Source organism: Ranitomeya imitator, chromosome 4 (genome assembly GCF_032444005.1).
Source record: "Ranitomeya imitator isolate aRanImi1 chromosome 4, aRanImi1.pri, whole genome shotgun sequence".
In the NCBI taxonomy this organism is placed as follows: domain Eukaryota; kingdom Metazoa; phylum Chordata; class Amphibia; order Anura; family Dendrobatidae; genus Ranitomeya; species Ranitomeya imitator.
This window is the reverse complement of record NC_091285.1, coordinates 530,197,125-530,219,719: the sequence shown is the minus strand read 5'-3', so window position 1 is coordinate 530,219,719 and position 22,595 is coordinate 530,197,125.

The window sequence follows — 22,595 nt, the reverse complement described above, 5'->3', positions numbered from 1 at the left end:
CTACATGAAGGAAAACAACTAAGAATAATGCCGGATGTATTTGGGGAGGTGGCGGAGACATTAAAGTCATAGAGGTTTATCCCAATCAAATAGAATAGCATGTTTTTGTTTTTTTTTAAGACGTTCGGAGTGACAAAGATATTGACTATGTAAATTTTTTTTTTATTTTGTCAGATATTGATGTTTCACTATTCCACGCCCTTCCCCTTCTTTTTTTTCTTTTTTTTTTTCTTTTCCCACACTTTCATCTTCATCATCATCAGCATCTTTGACATCAACTTCTTCACCTTATTCATCTTCTTCTTCATCTTCTACCTATTTTTTTTTTTTTATTACATTCTTCATATTCATTTTATTCAACTATTATTATTCTTCTTATTCTACATATTCTTTTTATTCCACTGTTATTATTCTTCCTATTCTACTTCTTCATCATATTCTCATTTGTGACAGGCATTCCCGTAGTTGTTATCTATAAAAGTTTGAAGATTACACCTTCCGTTCTGCCAGTCACAAAAGTTACATTTGTCCGCGTTCAGTTTGGCCTGCAGCATCAGGCTTTATCCAGGGGCACCACGAGGAGGAACGGACTCACCCCCATACACTGCTTAGTCTTCTTCTGCATATAATTTAGATAATATCTTTTGCTCTGATATTAAGTCTTATGCTTAATGTTCTTCTGCTCTTTGTTCTGCAGCCTCTTGTTCTTCTGCTTCTCGGTCTTCCATGTTGTCGTCTCCAGGGTCGTCGTCTCCAGTGTCGTCATCTCCGCCGTCGTCGTCGTCGTCATCGGGGTGGTCTTCCGTGTCGTCGTCATCGTGGTGGTCTTCCGGGTCGTCGACGTTAGGGTCTTCAACTTGGAAATGTAGCAGAAGGTACAAGAAGGCTGAGAAAATGCCAAGAACCAGCTGATGGAACTGGAACTCGGATGGCTACCCGAAGGTTCAAGAGCCTATGGAACTACCGAGGACCAGCTGACGTTACTGGAACCCGGTTACTAAGCAGGAGGTACCCGTGCTAAAAAGCACTACCAAGGACCGCCTGACGTTGACGGAACTCGGATACCCAGAAGGAGGCACCTAAGCCAAAGGCTCTGCCCGGAACCAGCTGACGTTACTGGAACCAGGATGGGGAGCAGAAGGTACAAGAGCAAAAGACACTGCCGAGAACCAGCTGACGGTACTGGAACCCGGATGGGTAGCCGAAGGTCCAAGAGCCAATGGAACTACCGAGGACCAGCTGACGTTACTGGAACCCGGTTACTAAGCAGGAGGTACCCGTGCCTGAAAGCACTACCAAGGACCACACCTGACGTTGGTGGAACTTGGATACCCAGAAGGAGGCACCTAAGCCAAAGGCTCTGCCCGGAACCAGCTGACGGTACTGGAACCAGGATGGGGAGCAGAAGGTACAAGAGCAAAAGACACTGCGAGAACCAGCTGACGGTGCTGGAACCAGGTGGTGGACCCGAAGGCCCACAGGAGAGGAGAGAACAGCTAGGCCGCGAGGCAGCCGCAGTTACCGAACCCCAACAGTCCTACAGGGGGAGCTGGGCCTACTGGCACTACATAACCAGCCTTGACTACCAGTTCACGCAGCCCACATAGGAAGCTCCTAAACTGGAGGCACCCTGGAGTTGGCTAACTCGACCGCACCACGACGGGGCAAGCATAGGCGTCTCAGTGAAGTTGACACAACCCGGAAACAGCTGACGGTGCTGAAACCAGGCTTGGCACGAGGGAGTACCTGTGACAAGAACACTGCTGAGAACCAGCTGGCGGTGCTGGAACCCGGATGCGTTGCCCCAGTGTGCAAGAGCCAATGGCACGACCGAGGACCAGCTGACGGTGCTGGAACCCGGTTACTAAGCTGTAGGTGCCCGCGCTTAAAAGCACTACCAAGGACCGCCTGGCGTTGGCGGAACTCGGATACCCAGGAGGAGGCACCTAAGCCAAAGGCTCGGCCCGGAACCAGCTGACGGTGCTGGAACCAGGTGGTGGACCCCAAGGCCCACAGGAGAGGAGAGAACAGCTAGGCCGCGAGGCAGCCGCAGTTACCGAACCCCAACAGTCCTACAGGGGGAGCTGGGCCTACTGGCACTACAGAACCAGCCTTGACTACCAGTTCACGCAGCCCACATAGGAAGCTCCTAAACTGGAGGCACCCTGGAGTTGGCTAACCCGACCGCACCACGACGAGGCAAGCATAGGTGTCTCAGTGAGCTTGACACAACCCGGGAAACAGCTGACGGTGCTGAAACCAGGCTTGGCACGAGGGAGTACCTGTGACAAAAAACACTGCCGAGAACCAGCTGGCGGTGCTGGAACCCGGATGCGTTGCCCCAGTGTGCAAGAGCCAATGGCACGACCGAGGACCAGCTGACGGTGCTGGAACCCGGTTACTAAGCTGTAGGTGCCCGCGCTTAAAAGCACTACCAAGGACCGCCTGGCGTTGCGGAACTCGGATACCCAGGAGGAGGCACCTAAGCCAAAGGCTCGGCCCGGAACCAGCTGACGGTGCTGGAACCAGGTGGTGGACCCGAAGGTCCACAGGAGAGGAGAGAACAGCTAGGCCGCGAGGCAGCCGCAGTTACCGAACCCCAACAGTCCTACAGGGGGAGCTGGGCCTACTGGCACTACAGAACCAGCCTTGACTACCAGTTCACGCAGCCCACATAGGAAGCTCCTAAACTGGAGGCACCCTGGAGTTGGCTAACCCGACCGCACCACGACGAGGCAAGCATAGGTGTCTCAGTGAGCTTGACACAACCCGGAAACAGCTGACGGTGCTGAAACCAGGCTTGGCACGAGGGAGTACCTGTGACAAAAACACTGCCGAGAACCAGCTGGCGGTGCTGGAACCCGGATGCGTTGCCCCAGTGTGCAAGAGCCAATGGCACGACCGAGGACCAGCTGACGGTGCTGGAACCCGGTTACTAAGCTGTAGGTGCCCGCGCTTAAAAGCACTACCAAGGACCGCCTGGCGTTGGCGGAACTCGGATACCCAGGAGGAGGCACCTAAGCCAAAGGCTCGGCCCGGAACCAGCTGACGGTGCTGGAACCAGGTGGTGGACCCCAAGGCCCACAGGAGAGGAGAGAACAGCTAGGCCGCGAGGCAGCCGCAGTTACCGAACCCCAACAGTCCTACAGGGGGAGCTGGGCCTACTGGCACTACAGAACCAGCCTTGACTACCAGTTCACGCAGCCCACATAGGAAGCTCCTAAACTGGAGGCACCCTGGAGTTGGCTAACCCGACCGCACCACGACGAGCAAGCATAGGTGTCTCAGTGAGCTTGACACAACCCGGAAACAGCTGACGGTGCTGAAACCAGGCTTGGCACGAGGGAGTACCTGTGACAAAAACACTGCCGAGAACCAGCTGGCGGTGCTGGAACCCGGATGCGTTGCCCCAGTGTGCAAGAGCCAATGGCACGACCGAGACCAGCTGACGGTGCTGGAACCCGGTTACTAAGCTGTAGGTGCCCGCGCTTAAAAGCACTACCAAGGACCGCCTGGCGTTGGCGGAACTCGGATACCCAGGAGGAGGCACCTAAGCCAAAGGCTCGGCCCGGAACCAGCTGACGGTGCTGGAACCAGGTGGTGGACCCGAAGGTCCACAGGAGAGGAGAGAACAGCTAGGCCGCGAGGCAGCCGCAGTTACCGAACCCCAACAGTCCTACAGGGGGAGCTGGGCCTACTGGCACTACAGAACCAGCCTTGACTACCAGTTCACGCAGCCCACATAGGAAGCTCCTAAACTGGAGGCACCTGGAGTTGGCTAACCCGACCGCACCACGACGAGGCAAGCATAGGTGTCTCAGTGAGCTTGACACAACCCGGAAACAGCTGACGGTGCTGAAACCAGGCTTGGCACGAGGGAGTACCTGTGACAAAAACACTGCCGAGAACCAGCTGGCGGTGCTGGAACCCGGATGCGTTGCCCCCAGTGTGCAAGAGCCAATGGCACGACCGAGGACCAGCTGACGGTGCTGGAACCCGGTTACTAAGCTGTAGGTGCCCGCGCTTAAAAGCACTACCAAGGACCGCCTGGCGTTGGCGGAACTCGGATACCCAGGAGGAGGCACCTAAGCCAAAGGCTCGGCCCGGAACCAGCTGACGGTGCTGGAACCAGGTGGTGGACCCCAAGGCCCACAGGAGAGGAGAGAACAGCTAGGCCGCGAGGCAGCCGCAGTTACCGAACCCCAACAGTCCTACAGGGGGAGCTGGGCCTACTGGCACTACAGAACCAGCCTTGACTACCAGTTCACGCAGCCCACATAGGAAGCTCCTAAACTGGAGGCACCCTGGAGTTGGCTAACCCGACCGCACCACGACGAGGCAAGCATAGGTGTCTCAGTGAGCTTGACACAACCCGAAACAGCTGACGGTGCTGAAACCAGGCTTGGCACGAGGGAGTACCTGTGACAAAAACACTGCCGAGAACCAGCTGGCGGTGCTGGAACCCGGATGCGTTGCCCCAGTGTGCAAGAGCCAATGGCACGACCGAGGACCAGCTGACGGTGCTGGAACCCGGTTACTAAGCTGTAGGTGCCCGCGCTTAAAAGCACTACCAAGGACCGCCTGGCGTTGGCGGAACTCGGATACCCAGGAGGAGGCACCTAAGCCAAAGGCTCGGCCCGGAACCAGCTGACGGTGCTGGAACCAGGTGGTGGACCCCAAGGCCACAGGAGAGGAGAGAACAGCTAGGCCGCGAGGCAGCCGCAGTTACCGAACCCCAACAGTCCTACAGGGGGAGCTGGGCCTACTGGCACTACAGAACCAGCCTTGACTACCAGTTCACGCAGCCCACATAGGAAGCTCCTAAACTGGAGGCACCCTGGAGTTGGCTAACCCGACCGCACCACGACGAGGCAAGCATAGGTGTCTCAGTGAGCTTGACACAACCCGGAAACAGCTGACGGTGCTGAAACCAGGCTTGGCACGAGGGAGTACCTGTGACAAAAACACTGCCGAGAACCAGCTGGCGGTGCTGGAACCCGGATGCGTTGCCCCAGTGTGCAAGAGCCAATGGCACGACCGAGGACCAGCTGACGGTGCTGGAACCCGGTTACTAAGCTGTAGGTGCCCGCGCTTAAAAGCACTACCAAGGGACCGCCTGGCGTTGGCGGAACTCGGATACCCAGGAGGAGGCACCTAAGCCAAAGGCTCGGCCCGGAACCAGCTGACGGTGCTGGAACCAGGTGGTGGACCCCAAGGCCCACAGGAGAGGAGAGAACAGCTAGGCCGCGAGGCAGCCGCAGTTACCGAACCCCAACAGTCCTACAGGGGGAGCTGGGCCTACTGGCACTACAGAACCAGCCTTGACTACCAGTTCACGCAGCCCACATAGGAAGCTCCTAAACTGGAGGCACCCTGGAGTTGGCTAACCCGACCGCACCACGACGAGGCAAGCATAGGTGTCTCAGTGAGCTTGACACAACCCGGAAACAGCTGACGGTGCTGAAACCAGGCTTGGCACGAGGGGAGTACCTGTGACAAAAACACTGCCGAGAACCAGCTGGCGGTGCTGGAACCCGGATGCGTTGCCCCAGTGTGCAAGAGCCAATGGCACGACCGAGGACCAGCTGACGGTGCTGGAACCCGGTTACTAAGCTGTAGGTGCCCGCGCTTAAAAGCACTACCAAGGACCGCCTGGCGTTGGCGGAACTCGGATACCCAGGAGGAGGCACCTAAGCCAAAGGCTCGGCCCGGAACCAGCTGACGGTGCTGGAACCAGGTGGTGGACCCCAAGGCCCACAGGAGAGGAGAGAACAGCTAGGCCGCGAGGCAGCCCGCAGTTACCGAACCCCAACAGTCCTACAGGGGGAGCTGGGCCTACTGGCACTACAGAACCAGCCTTGACTACCAGTTCACGCAGCCCACATAGGAAGCTCCTAAACTGGAGGCACCCTGGAGTTGGCTAACCCGACCGCACCACGACGAGGCAAGCATAGGTGTCTCAGTGAGCTTGACACAACCCGGAAACAGCTGACGGTGCTGAAACCAGGCTTGGCACGAGGGAGTACCTGTGACAAAAACACTGCCGAGAACCAGCTGGCGGTGCTGGAACCCGGATGCGTTGCCCCAGTGTGCAAGAGCCAATGGCACGACCGAGGACCAGCTGACGGTGCTGGAACCCGGTTACTAAGCTGTAGGTGCCCCGCGCTTAAAAGCACTACCAAGGACCCGCCTGGCGTTGGCGGAACTCGGATACCCAGGAGGAGGCACCTAAGCCAAAGGCTCGGCCCGGAACCAGCTGACGGTGCTGGAACCAGGTGGTGGACCCCAAGGCCCACAGGAGAGGAGAGAACAGCTAGGCCGCGAGGCAGCCGCAGTTACCGAACCCCAACAGTCCTACAGGGGGAGCTGGGCCTACTGGCACTACAGAACCAGCCTTGACTACCAGTTCACGCAGCCCACATAGGAAGCTCCTAAACTGGAGGCACCCTGGAGTTGGCTAACCCGACCGCACCACGACGAGGCAAGCATAGGTGTCTCAGTGAGCTTGACACAACCCGGAAACAGCTGACGGTGCTGAAACCAGGCTTGGCACGAGGGAGTACCTGTGACAAAAACACTGCCGAGAACCAGCTGGCGGTGCTGGAACCCGGATGCGTTGCCCCAGTGTGCAAGAGCCAATGGCACGACCGAGGACCAGCTGACGGTGCTGGAACCCGGTTACTAAGCTGTAGGTGCCCCGCGCTTAAAAGCACTACCAAGGACCGCCTGGCGTTGGCGGAACTCGGATACCCAGGAGGAGGCACCTTAAGCCAAAGGCTCGGCCCGGAACCAGCTGACGGTGCTGGAACCAGGTGGTGGACCCCAAGGCCCCACAGGAGAGGAGAGAACAGCTAGGCCGCGAGGCAGCCGCAGTTACCGAACCCCAACAGTCCTACAGGGGGAGCTGGGCCTACTGGCACTACAGAACCAGCCTTGACTACCAGTTCACGCAGCCCACATAGGAAGCTCCTAAACTGGAGGCACCCTGGAGTTGGCTAACCCGACCGCACCACGACGAGGCAAGCATAGGTGTCTCAGTGAGCTTGACACAACCCGGAAACAGCTGACGGTGCTGAAACCAGGCTTGGCACGAGGGAGTACCTGTGACAAAAACACTGCCGAGAACCAGCTGGCGGTGCTGGAACCCGGATGCGTTGCCCCAGTGTGCAAGAGCCAATGGCACGACCGAGGACCAGCTGACGGTGCTGGAACCCGGTTACTAAGCTGTAGGTGCCCGCGCTTAAAAGCACTACCAAGGACCGCCTGGCGTTGGCGGAACTCGGATACCCAGGAGGAGGCACCTAAGCCAAAGGCTCGGCCCGGAACCAGCTGACGGTGCTGGAACCAGGTGGTGGACCCCAAGGCCCACAGGAGAGGAGAGAACAGCTAGGCCGCGAGGCAGCCGCAGTTACCGAACCCCAACAGTCCTACAGGGGGAGCTGGGCCTACTGGCACTACAGAACCAGCCTTGACTACCAGTTCACGCAGCCCACATAGGAAGCTCCTAAACTGGAGGCACCCTGGAGTTGGCTAACCCGACCGCACCACGACGAGGCAAGCATAGGTGTCTCAGTGAGCTTGACACAACCCGGAAACAGCTGACGGTGCTGAAACCAGGCTTGGCACGAGGGAGTACCTGTGACAAGAACACTGCCGAGAACCAGCTGGCGGTGCTGGAACCCGGATGCGTTGCCTTGCCTATTAAAGATTGTCTTCCTAGAGCCCCAACTAGCGGTGTTGGAGCAAAGGGTAAGCAGGGGGAGATGAGTGTAGGCCGAAGCCTGCACTGGAGGCAGCTTTGTGTCTGCGTTGCGTTTGCAGGACACTTTGCCGGCTACACACTGGGGGAACAGCTGGCGTTGCTGAACCCCACTAACACAATGGCGTGTGTTTTTCTCTGTGCAGCTAGCACTTGCGGGCAAAAACTAGCGATGTTAGAGCCCGTGTTGAAGCAGGAGGAGGAGGAGAGGAGCAGAGTGTAGGCCGAAGCTTAGTTGAACCAATTTCAAAGGAAACCTTTAACCCCCCCCTCAGGTGTTACAAAGTACAAGAGACACACCTTGTGCAGTATTAATGCTGCACAAGTGAAAGGTTGCTCTATTAATTTGTCTACTTGCACACGCTGAATGAAAGACATACACAATTTACCCCATTCTACAGTCAAACTGTAGTGGATGCGTGACTTGGTTTTTTGATGAGACGCAGCACAGGTGTCCAAAATAACGCCTTGGTGCTTGGAGCAGCTTCCTGAGCGTTGTTATTTGCTGTACAGGAGTCTGCGCTCTTGTGTTATCCCTTGGCAATGCCCTGTTAGCGCTGCCCATCTTATGACATCATTTCATGTTGGCCGGTGCGGTTAACGATGGCCATAAATCCCAGACCCACAGTGTCTTTTCATAAAGCCACACTGCGGTGCTGGGATTCGTGGCCTTGAGCAGTAAATATTTTGGCCGCTCACACACGTCCTTACACCTGCTTCAGACTGGGCGGCCTCTGCTGATCCCTTCTTGCATGCCGCGGCCATGAGGCTGCACAGTCTGAAGAAGGCTGAAGGAGATGAGTTAAGACAGGCGAAGATATGCACTGCTCGTGCCCATCAATCACACCCTCGCAGTCAAAATAATTAAGACAACGAGGAGCATTTTATTCAGGCAGGGCGGACGAACAGGCGCAAGTAGCCAACCAATGATGTCAGAAGACGGGAAGCGCTACCAAGGGGGGTGCTGCGTATCATTAGAAAGGAAAGTCACACCTCAGGGACAGTGGAATGGTCTCAAAGAGACACATTTTGTACGTGTTGAGTTCCACGTGGGCAAGGAGAAAACATCAGCCACCTTGTACAAATGCAGCAGTACTGCTGTACAAGGTGGCTGTTATACATAGAAACACCTGGGGGGGTGGGGGGCAGGCTCCCTTCAATTTCAGTTCATGTGCCTGCGTGGCGTTTGCAGGTCACGTTGCAAGCTGCACAGCAGGGGAACAGCTGGCGGTGCTGAACCCCACTAACACATTGGCTGGTGTTTTTCTCTGTGCAGCTAGCATTTCCGGGCAAAAACTAGCGGTGTTTGAGCCCAGGGTCAGCAGGAGGAGGAGGAGAGGAGCAAAGTGTAGGCCGAAGCCTGCACTGGTGGCAGCTTTTGGTCGGTTGTGCCAGCGTGGCTTGTGCTGGACACGATGCCGGCTACACAGCGGGGGAACAGCTGGCGTTGCTGAACCCCACTAACACATTGGCTGGTGTTTTTCTCTGTGCAGCTAGCATTTCCGGGCAAAAACTAGCGGTGTTTGAGCCCAGGGTCAGCAGGAGGAGTAGAGGAGCAGAGTGTAGGCCGAAGCCTAGTTGAACCAATTTCAAAGGTTACCTTAAACCCCCCCCTCAGGTGTTGCAAGGTACAAGAGCCACACCTTGAACAGCATTAATGATGCACAAGTCAAAGGTTGCTCTATTTAATTTTGCTCCTTGCACACGCTGAATTAAACACGTACACTATTTAGCCCATTATACTGTCAAACAGTTGTGGAGGCGTGACTTGTCTTTTTAACGAGACGCAGCACAGGTGTCAAAATTTGCACCTAGGTACTGGGCGCAGATTCCTGAGCGTTGTTATTTGCTGTACAGGAGTCTGCGCTCTTGTGTTATCCCTTGGCAATACCCTGTTAGTGCAGGCCGTCTCATGACCTCATTTCATGTTGGCCGGTGCGGTTAACGATGGCCATAAATCCCAGACCCACAGTGGCTTTTCCTAAAGTCACACTGCGGTGCTGGGATTCGTGGCCTTGTGCAGTAAATATGTTCGCCGCTCACACATGTCCTTACACCTGCTTCAGACTGGGCGGCCTCAGCTGATCCCTTATCGCATGCCGCGGCCATGAGGCCGCACAGTCAGAAGAAGGCGGAAGGAGGGGAGTGAAAACAGGGGAACATATGCACTGCTCGTGCCCATCAATCACACCCTCGCAGTCAAAATATATGAGACAACGGGGGGCGTTGTGTCGGGCAGGGGGGACGCACAGGCACAGCCAGCCAACCAATGATGTCAGGAGACGGGCAGCGCTAACAATGGGGGTGCTGCGTGTCATTAAAAAGGAAAGTCACACCTCAGGGACATTGTAATGGTCTGTAATGAGACACATTTTGTACTTGTTGAGTTCCACGTGTGCAAGGAGAAAAAGTCAGCCACCTTGTACAAATGCAGCAGTACTGCTGTACAAGGTGGCTGTTATACATAGAAACACCTGGGGGGGTGGGGGGCAGGCTCCCTTCAATTTCAGTTCATGTGCCTGCGTGGCGTTTGCAGGTCACGTTGCAAGCTACACAGCAGGGGAACAGCTGGCGTTGCTGAACCCCACTGACACATTGACTGGTGTTTTTCTCTGTGCAGATTGCATGTCCGGGCAAAAACTAGCGGTGTTAGAGCCCAGGGTCAGCAGGAGGAGGAGGAGAGGAGCAAAGTGTAGGCCGAAGCCTGCACTGGTGGCAGCTTTTGTTCTGTTGTGCCAGCGTGGCTTGTGCTGGACACGTTGCCGACTACACAGCAGGGGAACAGCTGGCGGTGCTGAACCCCACTAACACATTGGCTGGTGTTTTTCTCTGTGCAGCTAGCATTTCCGGGCAAAAACTAGCGGTGTTTGAGCCCAGGGTCAGCAGGAGGAGTAGAGGAGCAGAGTGTAGGCCGAAGCCTAGTTGAACCAATTTCAAAGGTTACCTTTAACCCCCCCCTCAGGTGTTGCAAGGTACAAGAGCCACACCTTGAACAGCATTAATGATGCACAAGTCAAAGGTTGCTCTATTTAATTTTGCTCCTTGCACACGCTGAATTAAACACGTACACTATTTAGCCCATTATACTGTCAAACAGTTGTGGAGGCGTGACTTGTCTTTTTAACGAGACGCAGCACAGGTGTCAAAATTTGCACCTAGGTACTGGGCGCAGATTCCTGAGCGTTGTTATTTGCTGTACAGGAGTCTGCGCTCTTGTGTTATCCCTTGGCAATACCCTGTTAGTGCAGGCCGTCTCATGACCTCATTTCATGTTGGCCGGTGCGGTTAACGATGGCCATAAATCCCAGACCCACAGTGGCTTTTCCTAAAGTCACACTGCGGTGCTGGGATTCGTGGCCTTGTGCAGTAAATATGTTCGCCGCTCACACATGTCCTTACACCTGCTTCAGACTGGGCGGCCTCAGCTGATCCCTTATCGCATGCCGCGGCCATGAGGCCGCACAGTCAGAAGAAGGCGGAAGGAGGGGAGTGAAAACAGGGGAACATATGCACTGCTCGTGCCCATCAATCACACCCTCGCAGTCAAAATATATGAGACAACGGGGGGCGTTGTGTCGGGCAGGGGGGACGCACAGGCACAGCCAGCCAACCAATGATGTCAGGAGACGGGCAGCGCTAACAATGGGGGTGCTGCGTGTCATTAAAAAGGAAAGTCACACCTCAGGGACATTGTAATGGTCTGTAATGAGACACATTTTGTACTTGTTGAGTTCCACGTGTGCAAGGAGAAAAAGTCAGCCACCTTGTACAAATGCAGCAGTACTGCTGTACAAGGTGGCTGTTATACATAGAAACACCTGGGGGGGTGGGGGGCAGGCTCCCTTCAATTTCAGTTCATGTGCCTGCGTGGCGTTTGCAGGTCACGTTGCAAGCTACACAGCAGGGGAACAGCTGGCGTTGCTGAACCCCACTGACACATTGACTGGTGTTTTTCTCTGTGCAGATTGCATGTCCGGGCAAAAACTAGCGGTGTTAGAGCCCAGGGTCAGCAGGAGGAGGAGGAGAGGAGCAAAGTGTAGGCCGAAGCCTGCACTGGTGGCAGCTTTTGTTCTGTTGTGCCAGCGTGGCTTGTGCTGGACACGTTGCCGACTACACAGCAGGGGAACAGCTGGCGGTGCTGAACCCCACTAACACATTGGCTGGTGTTTTTCTCTGTGCAGCTAGCATTTCCGGGCAAAAACTAGCGGTGTTTGAGCCCAGGGTCAGCAGGAGGAGTAGAGGAGCAGAGTGTAGGCCGAAGCCTAGTTGAACCAATTTCAAAGGTTACCTTAAACCCCCCCCTCAGGTGTTGCAAGGTACAAGAGCCACACCTTGAACAGCATTAATGATGCACAAGTCAAAGGTTGCTCTATTTAATTTTGCTCCTTGCACACGCTGAATTAAACACGTACACTATTTAGCCCATTATACTGTCAAACAGTTGTGGAGGCGTGACTTGTCTTTTTAACGAGACGCAGCACAGGTGTCAAAATTTGCACCTAGGTACTGGGCGCAGATTCCTGAGCGTTGTTATTTGCTGTACAGGAGTCTGCGCTCTTGTGTTATCCCTTGGCAATACCCTGTTAGTGCAGGCCGTCTCATGACCTCATTTCATGTTGGCCGGTGCGGTTAACGATGGCCATAAATCCCAGACCCACAGTGGCTTTTCCTAAAGTCACACTGCGGTGCTGGGATTCGTGGCCTTGTGCAGTAAATATGTTCGCCGCTCACACATGTCCTTACACCTGCTTCAGACTGGGCGGCCTCAGCTGATCCCTTATCGCATGCCGCGGCCATGAGGCCGCACAGTCAGAAGAAGGCGGAAGGAGGGGAGTGAAAACAGGGGAACATATGCACTGCTCGTGCCCATCAATCACACCCTCGCAGTCAAAATATATGAGACAACGGGGGGCGTTGTGTCGGGCAGGGGGGACGCACAGGCACAGCCAGCCAACCAATGATGTCAGGAGACGGGCAGCGCTAACAATGGGGGTGCTGCGTGTCATTACAAAGGAAAGTCACACCTCAGGGACATTGTAATGGTCTCTAATGAGACACATTTTGTACGTGTTGAGTTCCACGTGGGCAAGGAGAAAAAGTCAGCCACCTCGTACAAATGCAGCAGTACTGCTGTACAAGGTGGCTGATATACATAGAAACACCTGTGGGTGGGGGGCAGGCTCCCTTCAATTTCAGTTCATGTGCCTGCGTGGCGTTTGCAGGTCACGTTGCAAGCTACACAGCAGGGGAACAGCTGGCGTTGCTGAACCCCACTAACACATTGGCTGGTGTTTTTCTCTGTGCAGCTAGCATGTCCGGGCAGAAACTGGCGTTGTTTGAGCCCAGGGTCAGCAGGAGGAGGAGAGGAGCAAAGTGTAGGCCGAAGCCTGCACTGGTGGCAGCTTTTGGTCGGTTGTGCCAGCGTGGCTTGTGCTGGACACGATGCCGGCTACACAGCGGGGGAACAGCAGGCGGTGCTGAACCCCACTAACACATTGGCTGGTGTTTTTCTCTGTGCAGCTAGCATGTCCGGGCAGAAACTGGCGTTGTTTGAGCCCAGGGTCAGCAGGAGGAGGAGAGGAGCAAAGTGTAGGCCGAAGCCTGCACTGGTGGCAGCTTTTGGTCGGTTGTGCCAGCGTGGCTTGTGCTGGACACGTTGCCGACTACACAGCAGGGGAACAGCTGGCGGTGCTGAACCCCACTAACACATTGGCTGGTGTTTTTCTCTGTGCAGCTAGCATTTCCGGGCAAAAACTAGCGGTGTTTGAGCCCAGGGTCAGCAGGAGGAGTAGAGGAGCAGAGTGTAGGCCGAAGCCTAGTTGAACCAATTTCAAAGGTTACCTTTAACCCCCCCCTCAGGTGTTGCAAGGTACAAGAGCCACACCTTGTGCAGCATTAATGCTGCACAAGTAAAAGGTTGCTCTATTTGTTTTGCTCCTTGCACACGCTGACTAAAACACGTACACTATTTAGCCCATTATACTGTCAAACAGTTGTGGAGGCGTGACTTGTCTTTTTAACGAGACGCAGCACAGGTGTCAAAATTTGCACCTAGGTACTGGGCGCAGATTCCTGAGCGTTGTTATTTGCTGTACAGGAGTCTGCGCTATTGTGATCCCTTGGCCATGCGCTGTGAGCGCTTCCTGTCTTCTGACCTCATTTCATGTCGGCCGTTGCGGTTAGCGATGGACATGAATCCCAGACCCACAGTGTGTTTTTAAAAAATCACACTGCGGTGCTGGGATTCGTGCCCTGGTGCACTAAATATGTTTGCCGCTCACACATGTCCTTACACCTGCTTCAGACTGGGCGGCCTCATCTGATCCCTTATCGCCTGCCGCGGCCATGAGGACACCCAGTCTGAAGAAGGCGGAAGGAGATGAGTGAACACAGGCAAACATATGCACTGCACATGCCCATCAATCACACCCTCGCTGTCCAAAAAAATAAGACACCGAGGGCCGTTGTTTCGAGCAGGGGAGATGCACAGGCGCAGCCAGCTAACCAATGATGTCAAAAGACGGGCAGCGCTAACAAGGGTGGTGCTGCGTGTCATTACAAAGGAAAGTCACACCTCAGGGACATTGTAATGGTCTCTAATGAGACACATTTTGTACGTGTTGAGTTCCACGTGGGCAAGGAGAAAAAGTCAGCCACCTCGTACAAATGCAGCAGTACTGCTGTACAAGGTGGCTGATATACATAGAAACACCTGTGGGTGGGGGGCAGGCTCCCTTCAATTTCAGTTCATGTGCCTGCGTGGCGTTTGCAGGTCACGTTGCAAGCTACACAGCAGGGGAACAGCTGGCGTTGCTGAACCCCACTGACACATTGACTGGTGTTTTTCTCTGTGCAGATTGCATGTCCGGGCAAAAACTAGCGGTGTTAGAGCCCAGGGTCAGCAGGAGGAGGAGGAGAGGAGCAAAGTGTAGGCCGAAGCCTGCACTGGTGGCAGCTTTTGGTCGGTTGTGCCAGCGTGGCTTGTGCTGGACACGATGCCGGCTACACAGCGGGGGAACAGCAGGCGGTGCTGAACCCCACTAACACATTGGCTGGTGTTTTTCTCTGTGCAGCTAGCATGTCCGGGCAGAAACTGGCGTTGTTTGAGCCCAGGGTCAGCAGGAGGAGGAGAGGAGCAGAGTGTAGGCCGAAGCCTAGTTGAACCAATTTCAAAGGTTACCTTTAACCCCCCCCTCAGGTGTTGCAAGGTACAAGAGCCACACCTTGTGCAGCATTAATGCTGCACAAGTAAAAGGTTGCTCTATTTGTTTTGCTCCTTGCACACGCTGACTAAAACACGTACACTATTTAGCCCATTATACTGTCAAACAGTTGTGGAGGCGTGACTTGTCTTTTTAACGAGACGCAGCACAGGTGTCAAAATTTGCACCTAGGTACTGGGCGCAGATTCCTGAGCGTTGTTATTTGCTGTACAGGAGTCTGCGCTATTGTGATCCCTTGGCCATGCGCTGTGAGCGCTTCCTGTCTTCTGACCTCATTTCATGTCGGCCGTTGCGGTTAGCGATGGACATGAATCCCAGACCCACAGTGTGTTTTCAAACAATCACACTACGTGGCTGGGATTCGTGGCCTTGTGCAGTAAATAGGTTTGCCGCTTACACATGTCCTTACACCGGCTCCAGACTGGGCGGCCTCAGCTGATCCCTTATCGCCTACCACGGCCAGGAGGCCGCACAGTCTGAAGAAGGCGGAAGGAGATGAGTTAAGACAGGCGAACATATGCACTGCTCGTGCCCATAAACCACACCCTCGCTGACAAAATAAATATGACAACGAGGGGCGTTGTTTCTAGCAGGGCGGATGCACAGGCGCAGCCAGCTAACCATGATGACAAAAGACGGGAAACGCTACCAAGGGGGGTGCTGCGTATCATTACAAAGGAAAGTCACACCTCAGGGACAGTGGAATGGTCTCAATGAGACACATTTTGTACGTGTTGAGTTCCACGTGGGCAAGGAGAAAAAGTCAGCCACCTTGTACAAATGCAGCAGTACTGCTGTACTAGGTGGCTGTTATACATAGAAACACCTGGGGGGGTGGGGCCAGGTTCCCTTTTAATTTCAGTTCCTGTGCCTGCATGGCGTTTGCAGGTCACGTTGCCGGCTACACAGCAGGGGAACAGCTGGCGTTGCTGAACCCCACTAACACATTGGCTGGTGTTTTTCTCTGTGCAGCTAGCACTTCCGGGCAAAAACTAGCGGTGTTTGAGCCCAGGGTCAGCAGGAGGAGGAGAGGAGCAGAGTGTAGGCCGAAGCCTGCACTGGTGGCAGCTTTTGTTCTGTTGTGCCAGCGTGGCTTGTGCTGGACACGTTGCCGACTACACAGCAGGGGAACAGCTGGCGGTGCTGAACCCCACTGACACATCACCTAGTGTTTTTTTCTGTGTAGACAACACTTCCAGGTGGCAACTGACAGTGTTGAAACCCAGGGAATCAAAGAGGAGCAGAGTGTAGGCCGAAGCCTGCAGTGGAGCAAGTTGAAAGGGAACCTTTAACCCCCCCCCCCAGGCATTTGTTGCTGAAAGAGCCATCTTGTACAGCAGTAATACTGCACATGGAAAATGGTGGCTCCGAAAATTATGCTCCTTGCAAACGCTGAAGTACACACTCATATAATGTGTCCCCTCACACCGTCAAACCATCCCGGAAGTGGGACTTTCCTTTGTAATGTGACACAGCACAGCCGTCATTCCAACCCCCTTGGTGCCGGGCACCACCTCCTCAACGTTGTTTGGTTCTGTCACGGAGCCCGCACTGTAATGTTATCCCTTGGCCATGCACAGTTAGCGGTGCCCGTCTTCTGACATCATGTAGGTGTCAGGCTGGCAGTGCCTGTGCGTCCAAGCTGCCCGAGATCCAACCTTGCAGTGTCATCTAATGTAGTCCCACTGCGGGCCAGGGATCCATGGGCATGCGCAGTGCATATCATCGCCTCTCACTCACCTCCTTCCTGCTTCTTCAGACTGTGCGGCGTCACGGCCGTGGCATGCTATTAGGGATCAGCTGACGCCGCCTAGTCTGAAGAAGCGTGAAGAAGGGGAGTGAGAGGCTAGTATATGCACTGCGCATGGCCATGGATACCAGGCCCACTGTGGGATCACATTAGACGACACTGCGAGGTGTGATTTCGGGCAGCGTGGACGCACAGGCGCAGCCAGGACGACAACAAATGATGTCAGAGGACGGGCAGCGCAAACTGTGCATGGCCAAGGGATAACATAACAGCGCAGGGTCCATGACGGAATCAAACAACGCTAAGGAGGCAGCGCACGGTGCCAAGGGGGTAGCAATGACGGCTGTGCTGTGTCACATTACAAAGGAAAGTCCCACCTCCGGGACGGTTGGACGGTGTGAGGGGACACATTACATGAGTGTGTAGTTCAGCGTTTGCAAGGAGCATAATTTCAAGAGCGACCTTTCCCTTGTGCAGTATTAGTGCTGCACATGGTGGCTCTTTCAGTAACAAACGCCTAGGGGGGGGGGGGGACAGGTCCCCTTACATTTTAGTTGTGCCAGCGTGGCGGTCGCATGACACGTTGCCGGATACACAGCTGGGGATCAGCTGACGTTACTGAACCCCAATAACAGAGGAGCGACTGTTGACTGTGCACACAGCACTTCCAGGCACCAACTGGCGGTGTTAGAGCCCAGGGACAGCAGGAGGAGCAGATTGGAGGTATTGCCGCACACACAGCTGGGGATCAGCTGACGTTACTGAACCCCAATAACAGAGGAGCGACTGTTGACTGTGCACACAGCACTTCCAGGCACCAACTGGCGGTGTTAGAGCCCAGGGACAGCAGGAGGAGCAGAGGAACAGAGTGTAGGCCGAAGCCTGATTGGAGCAAGTTGAAAGGAAACCTTTAACCCCCCCCCCCCCAAGACGTTTGTAGCTGAAAGAGCCATGTTGTGCAGCACTAAGGATGCAAAAGGAAAAGGTTGCTCTTTTAATTATGCTCCTTGCAAACACCGAAGTAAACACTAAAAATGTGTCCCTTTATACCGTTAAACCGTTCCGGAGGTGCGAATTTCCTTCGTAATGGGACACAGCACAGCTGTCATTCCTATCCCCTTGATGCCGTGCGCTGCCTCCTCAGCGTTGTTTTAAGCTGCCACGGAGCCTGCGCTGTTCTGTTAGCCCTTGGCCATGCCCAATTAGCGCTGCCTGTCTTCTGACATAATTTGGTGTCAGGCTGTCAGTGCCTGTGCGTCCACGCTGCTCCAGATCCCACCTCGCAGTCTCATCTAACGTAATCCCACTGCGGGCCTTGGAACCATGGGCATGCACAGTGCATAACCTCGACTCTCACTCCCCTCCTTCCCTCTTCTTCAGACTGTGCGGTGTCACGGCCGTGGCATGCTAGGGATCAGCTGACGGCGCACAGTCTAAAGAAGGCGGAGGGAAATGAGCGAGAGCCCGAGGGGAAGATATGCACTGCGCATGCCCATGGATCCCAGGCCCGCAGTGTGACTCAATCAGAAGACACTGCGAGGCGGGATCTCGGGCACCGCGGCCGCACAGGCGCAGCCAGCCTGACACCAAATTATGTCAGAAGACAGGCAGCGCAAATAGGGCATGCCCAAGGGATAACAGAACAGCGCAGGCTCCGTGACAGCTTAAAACAACGCTGAGGAGGCAGCGCATGGCACCAAGGGGGTAGGAATGACGGCTGTGCTGCGTCACATTACGAAGGAAAGTCCCAGCTCCGGGACGGTATAACGGTATCAGTGAACACATTTTATAAGTGTTAAGTTCTGCGTGTGCAAAGAGCTAAAAAAAAAGAGCTACCTTTTCCTTGTGCAGCATTACTGCTGCACAAGATGGCTCTTTCAGTAACAAACGACGGGGGGGGGGGGGGGGGGGACAGGTTCCCTTACATTTAGGTTGTTGTGCCAGCGTGGCGGTCGCAGGACACATTGCCGGCTACACAGCTGGGGATCAGCTGACGTTACTGAAACCCAATAACACTGGGTCGTATGTTTTTACTGTGCAGCCTGCACTTCTGAGCCGCAACTGGCGGTGTTGGAGCCCAGGAATAGCAGTTCAGGTGGTAGAAAGATGAACACAGCAGGAGACCTGGATGACACCCAATTACTTAATCAGGCAGAGGAGTGGCAAATTCCTGCGAGATCCAGGCCTGGTTCATTTTCAGGAAAGTAAGCCGGTCAACGTTATCGGAGGATAGTCGCATGCGACGGTCTGTTAGTACACCACCTGCGGCACTAAAGACACGTTCCGATAAGACACTAGCCGCAGGGCAAGCCAGCACCTCCAATGCATACTGGCTTAGCTCTGGCCATGTATCCAGCTTAGAGACCCAAAACTTGAACGGGGAAGAGCCGTCTGGGAGTACAGTAAGAGGGCAAGCCATGTAGTCTGTCACCATCTGACGGAACCGTTGCCTCCTGCTGACTGGAGCCGCCGGTGATGGTGTAGACATTTGGGGCGGGCACACAAAAGTGTGCCAGAGTTGTGCCATACTGGGCTTGCCTTGGGCAGAGGCACTGCTTCTGCTCCCTCTTTGGGCAGAGCCTCCCCCACTGCCTCGACGCACTGAGCTGCTTTGTAAAGCACTAGCAGCACTCCTCTCAGTTGGACAGGAGAAGATGATGGAATTCACCAGTGTGTCGTGGTACTCCCGCAATTTACGCTCCCGGGTCAACGCAGGGATGAGGTTTTGGACGTTGTCCCGGTAGCGAGGATCGAGGAGGGTGAACACCCAATAATCAGGCATGTTGAGAATGTGGTCGATGCGGCGGTCGTTTCTCAGGCACTGCAGCATGAAATCCACCATGTGCTGCAGAGTGCCAACCGGCCCAGAAACGCTGTCCCCTGCTTGAGACATGATCTCTGCCCGCTCGTCATCACCCCACCCTCGCTGTACACACTGACCACTGGACAATTGTGTCGCTCCCTCCTCTGGACGGAGCTCTTCCTCCTCCATTGACTCCTCCTCATCCTCCTCACAAATTGGCCCCTGCGTACCCCTTTGTGAGGAACCACGTGGCGCTGACTCTCCAGAAGCTGATGGAAAAGGTGACTCCTCATCCTCCACCTCTTCCACCACATCATCCCTTAACCCTTGCAAAGTTTGCTGAAGCAGGCAGATAAGGGGGACAGTCATGCTGACTAGTGCATCATCTGCACTTGCCATCCGCGTGGAATAATCAAAAGGACGCAAAACCTGGCAGACGTCCTTCATAGTGGCCCACTCTGTGGTTGTGAAGTCTGATCGGCGCTGACTGCGACTTCTTTGCGCCTGATGCAGCTGGTACTCCATAACTGCTTGCTGCTGCTCACACAACCGCTCCAACATATGTAACGTGGAATTCCACCGGGTAGGTAGGTCACATATGATGCGGTGTTCCGGAAGGCGGAATCGGCGCTGCAGAGCAGCAATGCGGGATCTGGCCAAGCTGGAACGCCGCAAGTGAGCACACTCTAGGCGGACCTTGTGCAGCAGGGCATCAAGATCCGGATAGTCCCTCAGAAAACTCTGCACAACCAAATTGAGCACATGTGCCAGACATGGGATGTGAGTGAGGTTGCCAAGGGCCAAAGCTGCCACCAGATTTCGGCCATTGTCACACACTACCATGCCTGGCTGGAGATTCGCTGGCAGTAACCACACATCGCTCTCCTGCTTTATGGCATTCCAGAGCTCCTGCGCTGTGTGGCTTCGATGCCCCAATGAAACTAGTTTCAAGACGGCCTGCTGACGTTTGGCCACGGCTGTGCTCATGTCGGTCATAGGTAAACGTTCACGGGTCCATGTGGGGGTGGACTGTGACGGATCCTGCAGAGAGGAATCAGAGGAACTGGTGTAAGAGGAGGAGTCGATGCGTACAGACTGGATTCCTGCAATCCTTGGAGTGGGCAGGACACGTCCTGCGCCACTCGCACGATCTGTACCTGGCTCAACAACATTAACCCAATGGGCAGTGAGGGAAACATATCGCCCCTGTCCATGCTGACTGGTCCACGCATCGGTGGTGAGGTGGACCTTGCTACTGACGGCGTTCAGTAGCGCATGTTTTATGTTTGCCTCAACATGCCTGTGCAGGGCAGGGACAGCCTGCCTGCTGAAGTAAAAGCGGCTGGGCACCTTGTACTGTGGGACTGCCAATGCCATCAAGTCACGGAAGCTGTCAGTCTCCACCAGCCTGAACGAGAGCATTTCCAGGGACAACAGTTTGGCAATGCCTGCATTCAGAGCCTGTGCTCGGGGGTGGTTGGCCGAGAATGCCCGCCTTTTCTCCCATGCCTGTACTACCGATGGCTGTAGAGTAGACTGGGAGTGTGAGGATGACTGGGAAGGTGGTGCTGTGGGTGGAATTACACAAGGTCTCTGGGAGGAAGCCAAACCAGCTGTGCGTGAGCTGGAGGAAGAGGCAACACGAGCTGAAGAGGTGGTAGCTGCCGCTGTTGGTTGGCCTACATCTTCAGTGTGTTTCTGTAACTCCACCGCGTGCCTGGTCCGCACATGTTTCCACATATTTGTGGTATTGAGGTTGCTGACATTTTTCCCTCTTTTTACTTTATGATGACACAGCTTGCATTTGACAAAACAAATGTCATCTGCAACTGTGTCAAAAAAGGACCAGGCACTGCAAGTCTTGGGAGCGCCCTTTTTGGCTTTGGAAAGAGACAGGCTCCTAACGGGTGCCAAAGTGGAGGCTACAGGCTCCGCAGTCTTCCCCCTCCCTCTCCCTCTTTGGCCCGTAAGAGGAAGCTCTTCCTCTGAGCTGCTCCCACCACCTTCCTGTTCCTCACGCCACGATGGGTCAAGGACCTCATCATCTCCACTACCCTCTGCCACCAACTGCTCCTCCTGGGTAGTCTCAGCAGCACAGTACGCACGAGAAAGCGGCACCTGAGTTTCATCATCAGATGCGTACTGCGCTGTGGTCACCGGAGGCACTGGCCCACCTGCCTCTTCAGAGTCAGAGAGAAAAAGGTGTTGGGCATCACTGCACACTGCCTCTTCTTCCATTTCTCCAATGCTGCTTGGCTGGCCCCCTGTTTCCAAGCCAAGAGATTCAGAGAACAGAAGTAGAGACGGCTCCTGTCCTGGGCTCTCTGACTTCCTGGCCAATTTGGCAGGTGGTGAAGAGACAGATGGCTGCTCTCCAGTGCTCTGTGCCTGAGAGGATGTGGCACTAACTGAAGTCGATGCCGAGGCGTTAGCTGCCATCCACCCGACAACGGCTTCAATTTGGTCTTCACGCAGCAGCGGTGCACGGCGCTCTCCGACAAAGCTGCGCATGAAGGACTGTTCCCTGCTGAAACTGAGTGACGACGAGTCACCGGCGCCCGCAGCAGGCACAGAATCACCACGTCCTCTCCCTGCTCCTCTCCCTGCTCCGCGCCCACGTGCCTTACTCCCTGCCCTCTTCATCTTGGTTGACAGATAAAGATAAGCAGAAAAGTACTAAGGCCTTAGTGTGCTTATTCCTGTAATGCTCCTCCTAACAGGTGTAAGAAACACTAATGTTGTAAATTGTGGACTAAACTTTATTATTTTTCAAATGTGGCCTACACAAGTGTAAGTTGTGTTTGGTGAACTTAACCTTTTTTTTGGTGCAGATCGGGCTACAGAGCTAGTTTAAATCACACGGAGACCGTGCAGACAGCCGTAAACGGCGCTGCAAGGCCAAGAAACCCTCCTCTAGGTTATCCTATATAGTGTTTTTCCACTATTTAGCTGGATACAAGTGGAAAGACACTAATAGGAATTTTTTTTTTCAAATTTTAAACTGGCTGCACTATTTGAAAAAAAGGAAATTGTTTTTCAAGGTATGAGGCAGTAACGCAC